The sequence below is a fragment of the Lissotriton helveticus genome, chromosome 2_1 (genome assembly GCF_964261635.1).
Source record: "Lissotriton helveticus chromosome 2_1, aLisHel1.1, whole genome shotgun sequence".
Lineage (NCBI taxonomy): Eukaryota > Metazoa > Chordata > Amphibia > Caudata > Salamandridae > Lissotriton > Lissotriton helveticus.
Genome location: NC_136059.1, coordinates 2,014,416,180 through 2,014,430,030, shown reverse-complemented (window position 1 = coordinate 2,014,430,030; position 13,851 = coordinate 2,014,416,180).

Below are 13,851 nucleotides of genomic sequence, written 5' to 3'. Positions count from 1 at the left end.
GTATTTGATGTTCTTTTCCCCGTCTACCTGCCTTAGATTGATGTGGGGTCCCCCTCTGATTTGAACCAACTAGCCAGGGAGCCCTGTAAATAATCCCCACCCCACCCACCCTTCCATCGGGTCTAGGGAGGTGAAGGATTTTACAATCTGGCGGGCAGGCACAACCGGACTCAATCTCGCAGTCAGGGCAAGTCCAGGTCTCAGTCATACATAAAACATCAAGCTGATGTGATTCAATTAGCAATTGGATTTCCACACAATGTTTTGGCATAGACCTCACATTAAGGAGTCCTCAGGAGAGAAGGCTTCCACTCAGGAAATCGCTCAAAGGAAGAGCTGAGTCAGTGAAAGCAATATTGCCCCCACTGGCACAGCGTTCCCCTATATTAAGCAAGGTATCCCTCGAATAATGTCGAGGATCAATTTTTGAAGAGGACACCCTACCTTCACCAAAAAGAACAGCATGCCTGGTGCTAGGCGCTACCTTAGCGCGGAAGGACTATTGAGGTATTGAAATTCTGAACCTTGTTATAAAAGTCATCGTATCATGATGATTTTGGTATCAGCAGACCGAATATGGCGAGTGCAAGATGTGTGAGTATTTTCGTCCTATTCGAGTGACGAGATCACCATGAAATCAGGGAGTCCGTTCTGAACCCTCGGGTTCCATCTTGCGTACGGCAGCCATTTTGTGGTTGCCCTCACATAGGCCGGTGACAGTGGCCGAACGAGTCTCCAAACACACGTACACTTTAGCTGTCTTCTGAGTGACCTGAGCGAGCGACCCTCTTGCCTGAAGCCAAACTTGTTAAACCAGTCCCTTTCCCGGTAGCTGATCAAGATTACGGATCGAGACACGAAACACCATCAAACCTTTTATTGCGCACAACTATGTCTTATCTTGCTCACACCTGTCTCTACTCTTTTCTTTACGATGGGGATGTGCCCGTTTTTTATGGTGGGTTCGATCGACCTGTCTGATCAAGAATGTTGGGTTTGACCAATAATTGATTGTGGGCTGGACAAACTGAAAAATGGGCTTGTCATCATGATCCTGCCTTTTCTTTCTGTGAAAACATGTGAGTGGTCAACTGTAAATTAGAGATATTTGCCTGAAGCATAATATTTGGTAGTCTACAGAGAAGATACACTGTGTTGTACTTCTAGGATCTCTGTTACAGGCTGCAGCTAATAAAATTGATCTTTGTCGTCACCAAGAATCACCCGTGTCTCTGTACTCTAAGACAGGTGGACCCGGAGACTAGGGGGTTTCTCTTGGCGCCGCTGGCTCTTAAATAACCTGGTTCTTCATTTGGCGCTCAACGTGCGGCGACATCAGCGGTACCGGTCCAAGCCTGACGTTCGTGAGGGGCTTCGTGTGAAAATTCTGGAGGAAGGCCAACCACTTCATCGACCCCTGTATGTCGTCGTGGTCCGAAAGTCTTTGCTGCGAGGTTCCCCGCTTTCCAACGGCTATGAAGGACTGCTGCCCTGACTGTCGCCCTGTCTTGGAGCCTTCGATGATTTGTAAAGCGAGACGATAGACGGGTCTCCTGGTGCCGACATCGATACCTCAGTTAAGTATGAGTGGATCGTCTCCCAGTCCTTAGTTTTTGGGTATCCCCTTGGGATCTTTAATTTGGGACTTGCAAGTACCAAAGCCGAGGGACTTGTGTATTCACAAGACTATCGTATTCGATATTCCCTTGAAGTGAGCGAAGATGCCTGGTCTTAGCAGACTTGGAAGAATATTTTGTGTGGTCGAAATAGGGATTCCCGATTGGAGGACTCGTGTCCGGTTCCTCTGATTGGAACTCCAACCTATGAGCTCTATGTGAAACATGGCGTGGGCCCCATCACATATAACGAAGTATGGGTTCGTTACACGAATAAGGACGGTGTCCTACAATGGCCCCAATATGGTAGTTTTGACACGGAAATTTTAGACAATCTAGAGGTTAGACTTTTTAAGAAGAAAGCCCGGCCGGCGATGTTTGACTCCTTCCGCCTATGGCGAAAGGAAGCCAAACAGAAGGAAATTAAATTAGCAAAGAAAAATAAAAGAGAAAGGGGTATCTCGATAATGCAAGCTGCAATGCAGTATAAAGATAACGAAGAAGAACAAGCGAGTGAGCAGTTGCACAGGCAACGTAAAATGGCAATCGATAAATGCTATCCAGTTTTGCCGCTTCTTCAGCAAGATGCAGCGAAGGAGCTTGAGAAAGACCCTTTAATGTAACATTTGCTGAGCTCGCCACCCCCTTTTGCGCAGAGTGCTACAGCACCTCCGCAACTTTTAGTTGCGCAGCAACCTCTGGCTGCTATGCCTCTTGCTATTGCACAGGCGTCAGTTCCTCTTCAGTTGGCTCCTACTCCTCTGGTGCAGCCTCCTCAAGGGCCGCCGACTTTGCTACCTGTTCCGTCTTTAATTCCTATGACTCTTCCGCCTGTTCTTACTGCCTCTTCTACTACTGCTCCTACATTAGCTCTTACCCAGTCTGCTCTATCTCCTGTTCTGTCGACTTCTCCTTCTGTCCGACAGAGAATGACGGATACTGTTACTAGTCTCTTTTCTCCTTTCTTTGGGTCATTGAGCACGACCCCCAATTCAGAGCGTAAACAGTTGCGTAGCCAACTGCCTGATTCTAGAGAGAAGGGAGTATTGGATCATTTGGCGCGTAAATGGGTTACTGACCCTACAAGATATGAGTTAGAGTCTGTCATGGATGTTTTCCGCCAATGGGAAGCACCAAAGCAGAGGTATGTTTTTGACAGAATGTGTGATTTTCTTTATGAAGAATTGGAAGATGGTGATCTGGGATAAACTCCGCCTGAGTTGTGCCGTGTACAGTTCGAGTTTGCAAAAGGCACGATTGTGGGTCCCGATGTTGAAAGAGCGGTAGCGACGCTACTTTCGTTTAGGAACGAGTCTCCTTCTCAGTCATTGTTTGAGCCTGATCCTTCTGTTAGGAGAAAGGCGAGACAGTAACCAATGAGAGAGGTTCCTCCGGTATGGAAGGAAGAAGTACCTGCTGGTGCAAATAATAACCCCCCAGCTGTACCGCCTTATTTTCAACGTGTTTGGGTGCATGTTCCGTGGAAACGAGCTGAAGTCTTGGCCCTTAAACAGACCTTGCCTGACCCCTGTAAAAATCCTGCAGGATAATATAAGGAATTATCACAGACGGCAGACTCATGTGTTATGAATTTAGCTGATATAGACATGTTGTTTGGAAATGTGGTCCCACAACCTTTGTGGGGATTGATTTGTCACACCGATCATGCGCCGGAGTTAGGTGATACATGGGTTAATATTAGTGCTGCGGATGCGCGACAAGTTGGTGGTGCTAAACCGGAGCCTGTAGTTGCAGAACTTCCTGGTACGGTCATTACTTACATGAAGACTTTAATGCCTGCTATGCGAGTAAACTGAGACAAATTGTCTGCATGTAAGCAAAAGAAAGATGAAACTGTGTCCGATTTCTTCACTAGGTTTGAAGAAACATTTATTGACCACAGTGGTCAAGACATGAGTACTGAAGGTGGTCAACGGTTGTTTGTTGATAAATTTGTGCATAATTTGCCTCCCGAGTTATGTACCAAGTTGAAGGATTCCGAGAGTTCGTGAACTGTTTCCTCATCGGTACAGATATTGGCTACTGAACAATGCTATGAAAATAGGGATAAGAATGAGAAGGATAGGGCAGACAAAAAGACTAAAGAGCTAAAGACGAAGGTTCTTTTACAGCAAGCGTATCCGCCCCGTAGTAACCAGCGTGACTATCAACAGCCTCCGCAGTTTCAGCGAAACTCGCAAAGGTTCGAGCCTCTCCAACAACGTTTTCCTGTAGGCCCTAATCAGTGTGCATATTGCAAAGAAGAGGGTCATTTTAAGAGTAGTTGCCCTGTTTTGTCGCAGCGTATGAATGGTGTTACTAGCGTAAGAGGTCGGAATGTTCCACAAGCTCCTAGAGGTAGAAGACGTGGAGGGTTTCCCTCAGAACGCACGTCTCTTTCCTCCACAAAATTCAATGAATAGTTTTGATCAGCAGAATCACACGTCTGGTAGGGCGACTCAGTACTATGCTGACCACTACTATGTCGAAGGTGGGAATATGGAAGGTAATGATTGCTAGGACAGCCATAGACAAAGAGAGGGAGTCGTTTCAGTTCCAGTAGATCAGAGTGGACCTTATGTTGAGGTGATTACATCAGGTGTGTCAGAGCCTTTTCTGTTGGATACTGGTGCTACAAAGAGTTCTAATATGCACTCTAAACTCCCTGGCGCACCTTTGTCTGGCGAGACGAATGTTTCAGTAGGTTTTTTTGGCGCCCCGGTTAGGAACCCGATTTCTAGTCCTATATCTCTTTCTGTTGGACCTTGTGAATTCGAAGCACCCCTTATTCTGACGACAGGTTGTGGTGAGAACTTGTTGGGACTGGATCTGTTGAAAAGATTGTACGCGACATTGTATTGCTCTCCTTCGGGAGTACAACTTACATTAGGTAAGAAAGTGGACTCCCCGATGTATTTGTCAAAGGATAAACTTCTGACAGAATTGTCTTCTCTTCCTGATATTCTTTGGGCTACTGGTCCTAATGATGTGGGTTTGTTCGAGATACCGCCATATGTTGTGACGTTGAAAGCAAATGTTAAAATGCCATGTATTCCCCAATACAAGATCTCTAGTGAAGGTGAAAGAGCGTTGCTAGCGATCATTCATGACCTGATTAAGAAAGATGTAATTGAAGAAACGAGAGGTATTGTGTGCAATAGTCCGGTTTTGCCTGTTCTAATAAGGACTGATTCCTCACAACCACCTGTATATAGGTTTGTGATCGATCTTCGCGAGGTGAATAAGATTGTAGTTCCGCAATTTCCTGTTGTTCCAGACATTACTGCCTTACTGACCATGATTCCAGCTTCAGCCACTTGGTTTTCGGTGATTGATTTGAAGAATGCTTTCTTCAGCATCCCGATTGCCGAGGAGAATAGGGATATCTTTGGCTTCTCTTTAGGAGGCCGAAGCTTCCGGTTTAAGAGAGCTCTTCAAGGCTATTGCGAGAGTCCTTCTATCTATAGTCAGGCTTTAAAAACACAGTTTGATACGATTGCTTTACCTAATGGTGCTGCTCTTCTCCAGTACGTTGATGATTTATTAGTCGCTGCCGATACTGAGGAGATTTGTAAGGAAGCTACCTTGCTGTTGTTGCGTTATTTGTCTGATTTCCATCACAAAGTGTCTCTTTTGAAGTTGCAGTATTGTCGACAAGAAGTGACCTACTTAGGTCATCTCCTATCGAAGGAGGGAAGAAGACTGACTCCAGAACGAATTCAAGCAATTGCGAAAATGAGTGTGCCTACTACACAAAGAGAAGTGCGTGCTTTCTTGGGTATTACGTCATATTGCAGACAATGGATACCAAATTTTTCTTTGCTGGCCAAACCTCTGGTGGCATTGACTTGTAAAGATACACCGAATCCCCTCCCGTGGTCTGCCGACTGTCAGAAAAGTTTTTCTGAATTGCGCGATGCATTGTGTTCGGCTCCTGTGTTGGGTACTCCCGACTACAGTAAGCCTTTTACGCTTTATGTCCACGAGAGAGAGGGATGCGCGTTGTCAGTGTTGACACAGTCTTTTGGGGACAAGCAACGTCCATGCGCGTATTTCTCGTCGACCTTGGATCCGGTAGCTAGAGCATTGCCGAGTTGTTTGAGAGCCACAGCGGCAGCAGCTGTTTCTATTCGACAGTCTGCTGGGTTAGTGATGAATAATATGTTGATTGTAATGGTTCCACATGCAGTGGATACCTTGTTAAATAAGACTAAGACACAGCACTTAACTAGTGCTCGATTGTCCGGTTATGAGTTGACACTTTTAGTCATGTGCACATAAAGAGATGCAATACGTTGAATCCAGCTACGTTGTTGCCGATTGTAGCAGAGACAGATGTTTCTGAACAGCATGATTGCTTTCTCAGGACAGAGGAGGAAACGAAAGGGAGGGTGGATCTTAGGGACACTCCTCTTGAGAAGTGTGATGGTACCTTATGGGTGGATGGTTCATGCTTCAAGCTTCCAAATGGTGATAAGACTGCGGCATATGCTGTCACGATTTTACAGACGGATGTTGAAGCTACACGTATCCCACATAATTCAGCTCAAGCAGCAGAGTTGATTGCACTTACGAGAGCGTGTGTATTATCAAAAGGAAAGAAAGTGACCATATATACTGACAGCCAGTATGCGTTTGGTGTGGCTCATAGTTTTGGACGATTGTGGAAGGAACGTGGGTTCCTCACTTCTCATGGAACCAAAATTCAGCATGGTCAGTTGGTGAATGAGCTTCTTGGGTCACTCACCTTGCCGTTGCAAGTTGCGATTGTGAAGTGCAGTGCACATAAGAAGGTTACTGACGACGTTGGTCGCGGTAATGCGTTTGCTGACGAAGTTGCGAAAGAAACAGCGAGGGATGTGATGAGTCGAATGTATGTTGCGGGCCCTGCAAGATGGATTGGTGACGGTGGAATGTGTGAAGATACAATAGAGAGTGTGAAGTCTATCCAAGCTGAAGCTACAGAGAAAGAGTTGAGTGTGTGGAGAGAGAGTACGGGTAAATTAGACACGAATGGTTGTTGGGTTGAGTTGTCGGAGCATCAGCGATGGTTGTTACCCGATGCATACGTGCTTGCAGTGGTTACAATGGCGCATGGATTGGCTCATATCAGTGTGAAAGGGATCTGTAAGTTGTTGGCTCCAGTATGGCAAAATACTGGAATTCCTAAGTGTGCAGAGAATGTGGTCATGAATTGTATGGTTTGCCTGAAATACAATCCTGGCAAGGGAACTCCAACTCCAGCTGGTCATTTTGCGCCTCCGACGTATCCGTTCGAGGTTTTGCAGCTAGATTTTATCCACATGGAGAGATGCAACAACCTAAACTACGTACTTGTGGTTGTTTGTGCCTTCTCAAGATGGGTAGAAGCATACCCCCTAAAAGATAATACTGCCTTGTCCACAGCTAAAGCACTTGTCAAGGAGTTTTTCCCTAGGTATGGTTTGCCGAGAATGGTCTGGAGTGATAATGGGAGTGAATTTGTGGGTCAAGTGATGAAGAGAGTGTGGGAAGGGTTAGGAATCCGCCAAAAATTCCACGCTGCAAATCACCCCCAATCAGCTGGTCTAGTGGAGTGCTATAATGGCACCCTCAAATTGAAGCTGGCCAAGATACAAGCGAGCTCTGGTCTTAAATGGCCTGATGCTTTGCCATTAGCACTCTTGTCGACTAGGATGACTGTGCATTCACGAGTGGGACTTAGTCCTTATGAAATAATTTTTGGTCGCCCGGCAAACATATGGGGAGTACCGAGGCTGACGAAATTTAGCGAGATTGAACACCCTGTATTGCTTGACTATCTGCATGATTTGACGGCTAAATTGCGTGTCTTACACCAACAGGTTCAAGATACACTGCCTCAGGCTTCTGAAGATCCAAGGCATGCAATCGATCCCGGATCGTGGGTGCTAATCAAGAACTTTCAACGGACAAAGAACGATCAGCCCCGCTGGACCGGTCCATACTTGGTGCTTTTATCTACGAGAACTGCAGTACGAGTGCAAGGGAAGAAAAACTGGATCCACGGCGTACATTGTAAGAGGGTTCCTCTGCCTCTACCGTACGACCGGTGAGTCCAGGAGGGCATTCCTGATTCTGAGACCGAAACTGTGCCTCGTTTTCTGCCTTTTAGCGATGCACGTTTAATTGGGACAAGTTCTGAGCGTGAAAGTGACAATCTTTTGAAAGAAGCCGTGCCACCATCAGTGCGGCTGGACACTACCGAACCTAAACTCTTATTCTGTGATCACACAACGCCCGTAAAAAAACATTATAATTTGCGACCAAGAGTCATGGGACTAATAAAATAAAAATCCTTTTCTTTACTATTTTTGAAAGATCAGCTCTCCCATCTGAGAAACTGTTTTGACCGATTTTTGTTTTTCGAACCGCCATCCGGGTTCAGCTGTAGGGTCGCGGCGCCAAGTCTTTGGAGTGCAAGCCGAAAACACAAGGTCGATGGTTCTGGTTGGTCCTAGGTCGTTCCCTAGACTGACAGACGCATTCCTTAGCACGGAACACCCTATCTCCGCGAGCAGCAAGGTTAGAGGATGGAGTTTTTCGAGATGGAGAGACCTGTTGAAAAAACAAACTTTAGAGCCAAAATATGTGAAATAATGAGTAGAAAATGTTTTTTAATATTGTGCGTTTTCATATTGCTTAGCTTAATTATGTTTTTAATGGGATATGTCATATTCTCTTTTCAAGTGACGTTTGCATCCACTACACAACCCATACCTTCTTCTACTGTTTCTTCGCATTCTTTTCATCCTCTGCCTGAACATGAGACCGTTAGAAGATTGGAGTTTGTTAATAACTCTTTCGTTCAGCTTCTGCACCAACACCAATTAGTAGTGAACACGACTAACTGTTGGGTGTGTGGTCTTATGCCTCATACTACTGATAAAGGTATTCCTTATCTAGTCCTGCCATTTAGCTACAATGGTTCTGTATGGGCGTACCGAACGATGTTCATCTACGCTCGCGAAGTCCACCCCCTGCGTTCTGTGAAGTATAATCCAAAGAATAATGCTCTAGTTAAGGGAATAGTCGATATGATTAAAGGAGCTAGGGCCAGATGTAGGTAGGACTTATTTACCGATTCTAAATTACCGAATTTTACCGATTCGGTAATTAAGAATCGGTAAATAAGAAGGGGGGACATGTAGGAGCATCCAGATGTTTCATTTACCGAATCGGTAAAAATCTGTATTTACCGATTCGGTAAATACCGACCGGTAATGCCCGTTCATTCCTATGGGCTTTGAAGCCCATAGGAATGAATGGGCATTACCGAGTCGGTATTTACCGAATCGGTAAATACTGAATTACACAAGGTTGCAGAGGGTGTCACTTTGACACCCTCTGGCACCCCCAAAAGAGGCTCGGGTGCCCTAAGGGCAGGTCTGCCTGTCATATGGCATAGGTGTGCATGCACACATGTGCATGCACACCGAAATCGGTATTTTACCATCAAATACCGATTCTGTAAGGCTTGTGGGACTCAGAAGAATCCCACCTACATCTCAAATTTACCGATTTTACCGAATCAGTTACACATGCCCCTACATCTCATTTCTGTAATACCGGTCGGTAACGGCCGAAAATACCGATTTTCGGCCGTTACCGACGACCTACATCGGGCCCCTAGTTCCTATGAGACTATCCCGAGAGATGAGACACTAGCGTATATTGGATGGAACGTGACCGGATATGGAGCTAGTCTGAGTAAGAACCAGCAAGCGAAAAGATCCTCTCCGATTTGGATTGTACCCCACCAGGGTCATCTTTCTCTGCAAGGTAATGGCAAGAATCCGAGAGCTCAGTTAGGGAGTAGTATCTGCACTGAGACATATGTTTTTTCGTCCCAGACTTCCCCATTGTTCCTAGCAGCTAAGGGTGCCTATTTCATCTGTTATGATAGAGCATACACATGGCTGCCCCCTGATTTCTCGGGCATATGTTTTGTCTCGTTCCTGTTGCTTCCCACCTACACAGCCGCGGCAGATTACCACAAGACAAGAGTAGTCAGAGGTGTCTTCAGTCAGGAAGATACTGCAGGACAAGAATTGGGAGATTTCTTGAAGGGTTTTCTGACGTTTTGGGGACCTATGGTGAACAGCAGGAACATACGACAACTGACGAGAGTGGTTGAGTCCACCGTAGTTGAAACTGCCGGTGCCCTTAGTAACTTGACTGCTGATCTTCAGTCGGATCGTCTTATGACTCTCCAGAACAGAGTTGCGCTAGATGTCATACTCGCAGATCGAGGTGGGGTATGTAAAGTGATCTAATAAAGTTGCTGTGTTTTCATTCCAGACAATGCTCCGACAGTGTACCAGGCCATTTCCAAACTGCATAAAATCTCCGAATCTATACACGAGGATAAAGGAGATTGGTCGTTGATGGGATGGTTCTGGGAACTGTTATCCACGTGGGGATGGAAGACTCTGATGGTAATTGGGGTGATCTTAGCCATCCTTTTCCTGCTCTGTCTTTGTGTACAGTGTACTCCTGCTATATGTGGTCTCTGTGCTACATCGTGTGTAAGGAAACCCCTATCAAGAGACGTGCTAAGTAATAGGATGATGCTACAGCAACATCTTGATGATCTGATGAGTATAGACCTGACTCAGACTGACATGGGTATGGTTATTGCCTATGTAAGGGCAAAAGAAGGGTCTGAGGTATTGAAATTCTGAACCTTGTTATAAAAGTCGTCGTATCATGACGATTTTGGTATCAGCAGACCGAATATGGCGAGTGCAAGATGTGTGAGTATTTTTGTCCTATTCGAGTGACGAGATTACCATGAAATCAGGGAGTCCATTCTGAACCCTCGGGTTCCATCTTGCGTATGGCAGCCATTTTGTGGTTGCCCTCACATAGGCCGGTGACAGTGGCCGAACGAGTCTCCAAACACACGTACACTTTAGCTGTCTTCTGAATGACCTGAGCGAGCGACCCTCTTGCCTGAAGCCAAACTTGTTAAACCAGTCCCTTTCCCGGTAGCTGATCAAGATTACGGATCGAGACACGAAACACCATCAAACCTTTTATTGCGCACAACTATGTCTTATCTTGCTCACACCTGTCTCTACTCTTTTCTTTATGATCCGTTTACGATGGAGATGTGCACGTTTTTATGGTGGGTTCGATCGACCTGTCTGATCAAGAATGTTGGGTTTGACCAATAATTGATTGTGGGCTGGACAAACTGAAAAATGGGCTTGTCATCATGATCCTGCCTTTTCTTTCTGTGAAAACATGTGAGTGGTCAACTGTAAATTAGAGATATTTGCCTGAAGCATAATATTTGGTATAAAAAGGGATGACTGGTTTTTGTAAGCGAGCAGTCTCCTGAGAACATAAACCGTGTTGTACTTCTAGGATCTCTGTTACAGGCTTCAGCTAATAAAATTGATCTTTGACATCACCAAGAATCACCCGTGTCTCTGTACTCTAAGACAGGTGGACCCGGAGACTAGGGCGTTTCCCCTGGCGCCGCTGGGTCTTAAATAACCCGGTTCTTCACTATGTATGTTAGTGACTGTATGGGTGTCTAAATGGGTATGTAAGTGGCTGTGTGGACTTATATCTGGTTGTGTTAGTGAGTGTTTGGGTATGGGACTGTGTGTGCAACGGCTCTTTTAGGATGTGAATGTATGCTTAAGTGCCTCTGTCACTGTCGGGGTGTATGAGTGGTTGTATGGGCTTTTGAATAGGTATGTGAGAGGCTGTATGGGTAGGTGACTGGGTGTATAACTGGGTGTATGGGTGTGTAAGTGTGTGTGTAACTTACTGCCTGTGTGAGTGATTGGGCGCAAATCACATACTATTAAATTACATACTATAAGCAAGCACCCACATCATATTTCTAACACATTAATTCATACTGGCTTAATATATTAACGATGGGCCTGATTACAATGCTGGTGGGACTCTCGTCCGACCAGCACTGTGGCTGAAGCACAACTGCCCGATTAGAAGTCTCGCTCTCCATTTTACGCTGCAACCACCTTCACAGCGGTCACAATGTGTATATTTTACATTGTGACGTTGACTAACATGAAATGGGAGGCAGAAAGGGACATCCTAATCACTATGGCGGTGCCTGAGGTGTACCGCTCCATTGTAGGGAATATGAGTTCAACCGCTGCAATGACAGGATCCTTAATCCTGTCGGATGCAGTGGTCTTTCACCCGACAGCCTGGCTCTGACTGCCTGTATCATAATGGGCTGGATGGTGGTGGAACCGCCACCAATGGCCTGCCATCGTAATCAGGCCTTATATTTTCAGTATAGCAATTCATCTTCCTCCTTTGCTGCTCACTATATTTTTAGTTAATGTTCTCATCTAAGCTCCTTTCTATTTTTCTGTATTGTCTAGAAGCTACACATTTTCTCTCAGCTTATATACACTCACTTTTTATACTACAACCTAATTAACATACCTGGAAAATCTCTTTGCTGCTTTCCAACCTTTGTTATAATATCTGCATCTGATCTCCACTGCAAATCTCAAGACAGAACTATGACACTCCGCCTTCACTCTCAGCAGGAAAGTTCCTAAAATGGCTACCCTTCCCCTTGTATTCTTTCTCATACTCCTATACTTAGCAAATCACAGACTCCCTTTCATCTTTTTCATCTCCTAAATGGTCACTATTTTTTTACCCTTTCCATGTAGCCCAGAATGAAGCACAATTTAGTAGATTTTTGTGCAGATCTGCAGATCAACCGCAGTACATAGTGCGGCCTCCCATCCAGCTTTACAGTGGATGTGCAGATCCACATGGAAGACCTTAAAAGCAGGCTACTTTTAATGCTTTTTGGTGATATTTCATTTTGCTAAATATTGACAGTTACAAGGCATACACCCCCTACTGAGCAATTTGTGTACAATAGTCTGCTTTTCTGTTTAATACAGCAGTCTCTTTTGTTCTCTTCCACCACAGTCTTTTAGCTTTGGTTCCATAGTAACCATGTTTCCAGTAGTCTCTGCCTACCAGTAGCTGAAAAGTTAAAAAACACTTTCTCTGAACAGCATACTAGCTTCAAATTAGAAGGTGTGGTTGACAGTTACCAATTCCAAGCATATCCCTACCAATATCACTTATTTTTTATTTTTCCCAAGCCACTTACAGAGGTTGTTACTTTTGTTTATTATAGCCCCTATGTAATTTTAGTTCCCTGCACATCTCCACCATCCAAATAATTCAGTTATTTTATATTTTGATTGCTGTCCTCTTTTTTATCTTCCCTTCATCTTCAAAACTGCCTCATTCTGCTGCAGATTTTTTCTGTGTACTACTCGTGCTTCTCTTCAAAATGATCAGAGTCTTGATAGTGGACCATGGTTTTTTGTTTTGTTTCCAGAGAGAGAGTGCTAAAAAGAGTGCATTTACAGGGACCTAGCTTTATCTATCATACACATTACATGGGTTTGCCACAGAGGATTAAAGTGGCATCAGTTGCTGACTTTGGTTGAAAGCATTGCAGATTGCCAATATCTAGACGTCATAGTGTGCACTCTGAAGGCATTGATTTAGGCACAATTACTGTGATAGAACCTGAAATCCTAATGAAGGATTCCTTTGGTAAATCAATGTCACTTTTCCCACCTACTACCTCAGTGTTCTCCAACATTTGCCAAAGACAGAAATGGCAGTGGTCAGCCCAATTTTGTCCACAGATACAGACACCCTGGAAATATGTCAATAAAACTGTTTCTGCATTCCTCTGAGACAGGAACATGGGCTCAGCAACTCATGCTTCCCTATGGGCTGAATCTATTGAAAAGAGGATGTCCATTTAACATATGGAAGCAACAGAGTGCTCCTCAACAACTCAAAAGACTGCATCCTGTTCTATGTTTAATTATCATCTACACATGACAAACATAAAGGTTCTTGAGGATTTGTGAGTGGGAGTGTGAGTGGATGTATGTGTCGGTGAGTGGGTGTAGGAGTGTTGTATGAGTGTGAGTGGAATTGTGAGTGGGACTGTGAGTGGATTTGTGGGTATGTGAGTGGGTGTGTGAGTCCCTGCCTGGGTCAGTGAGTGGATGTCTGATTGGCTGTATGGATGGTTCACGTGGTGTATGAGTGGCTGTATGGGTCTGTGAGTAGATGTATGAGTAGGTGTAAGGGTCTGTGAGTGAGTGTGAGGGTGGATGCATAGGTATGTGAGTGTGTGTGAGTGGCTGCATGGGGCTGTTAGTGGGTATGCAAG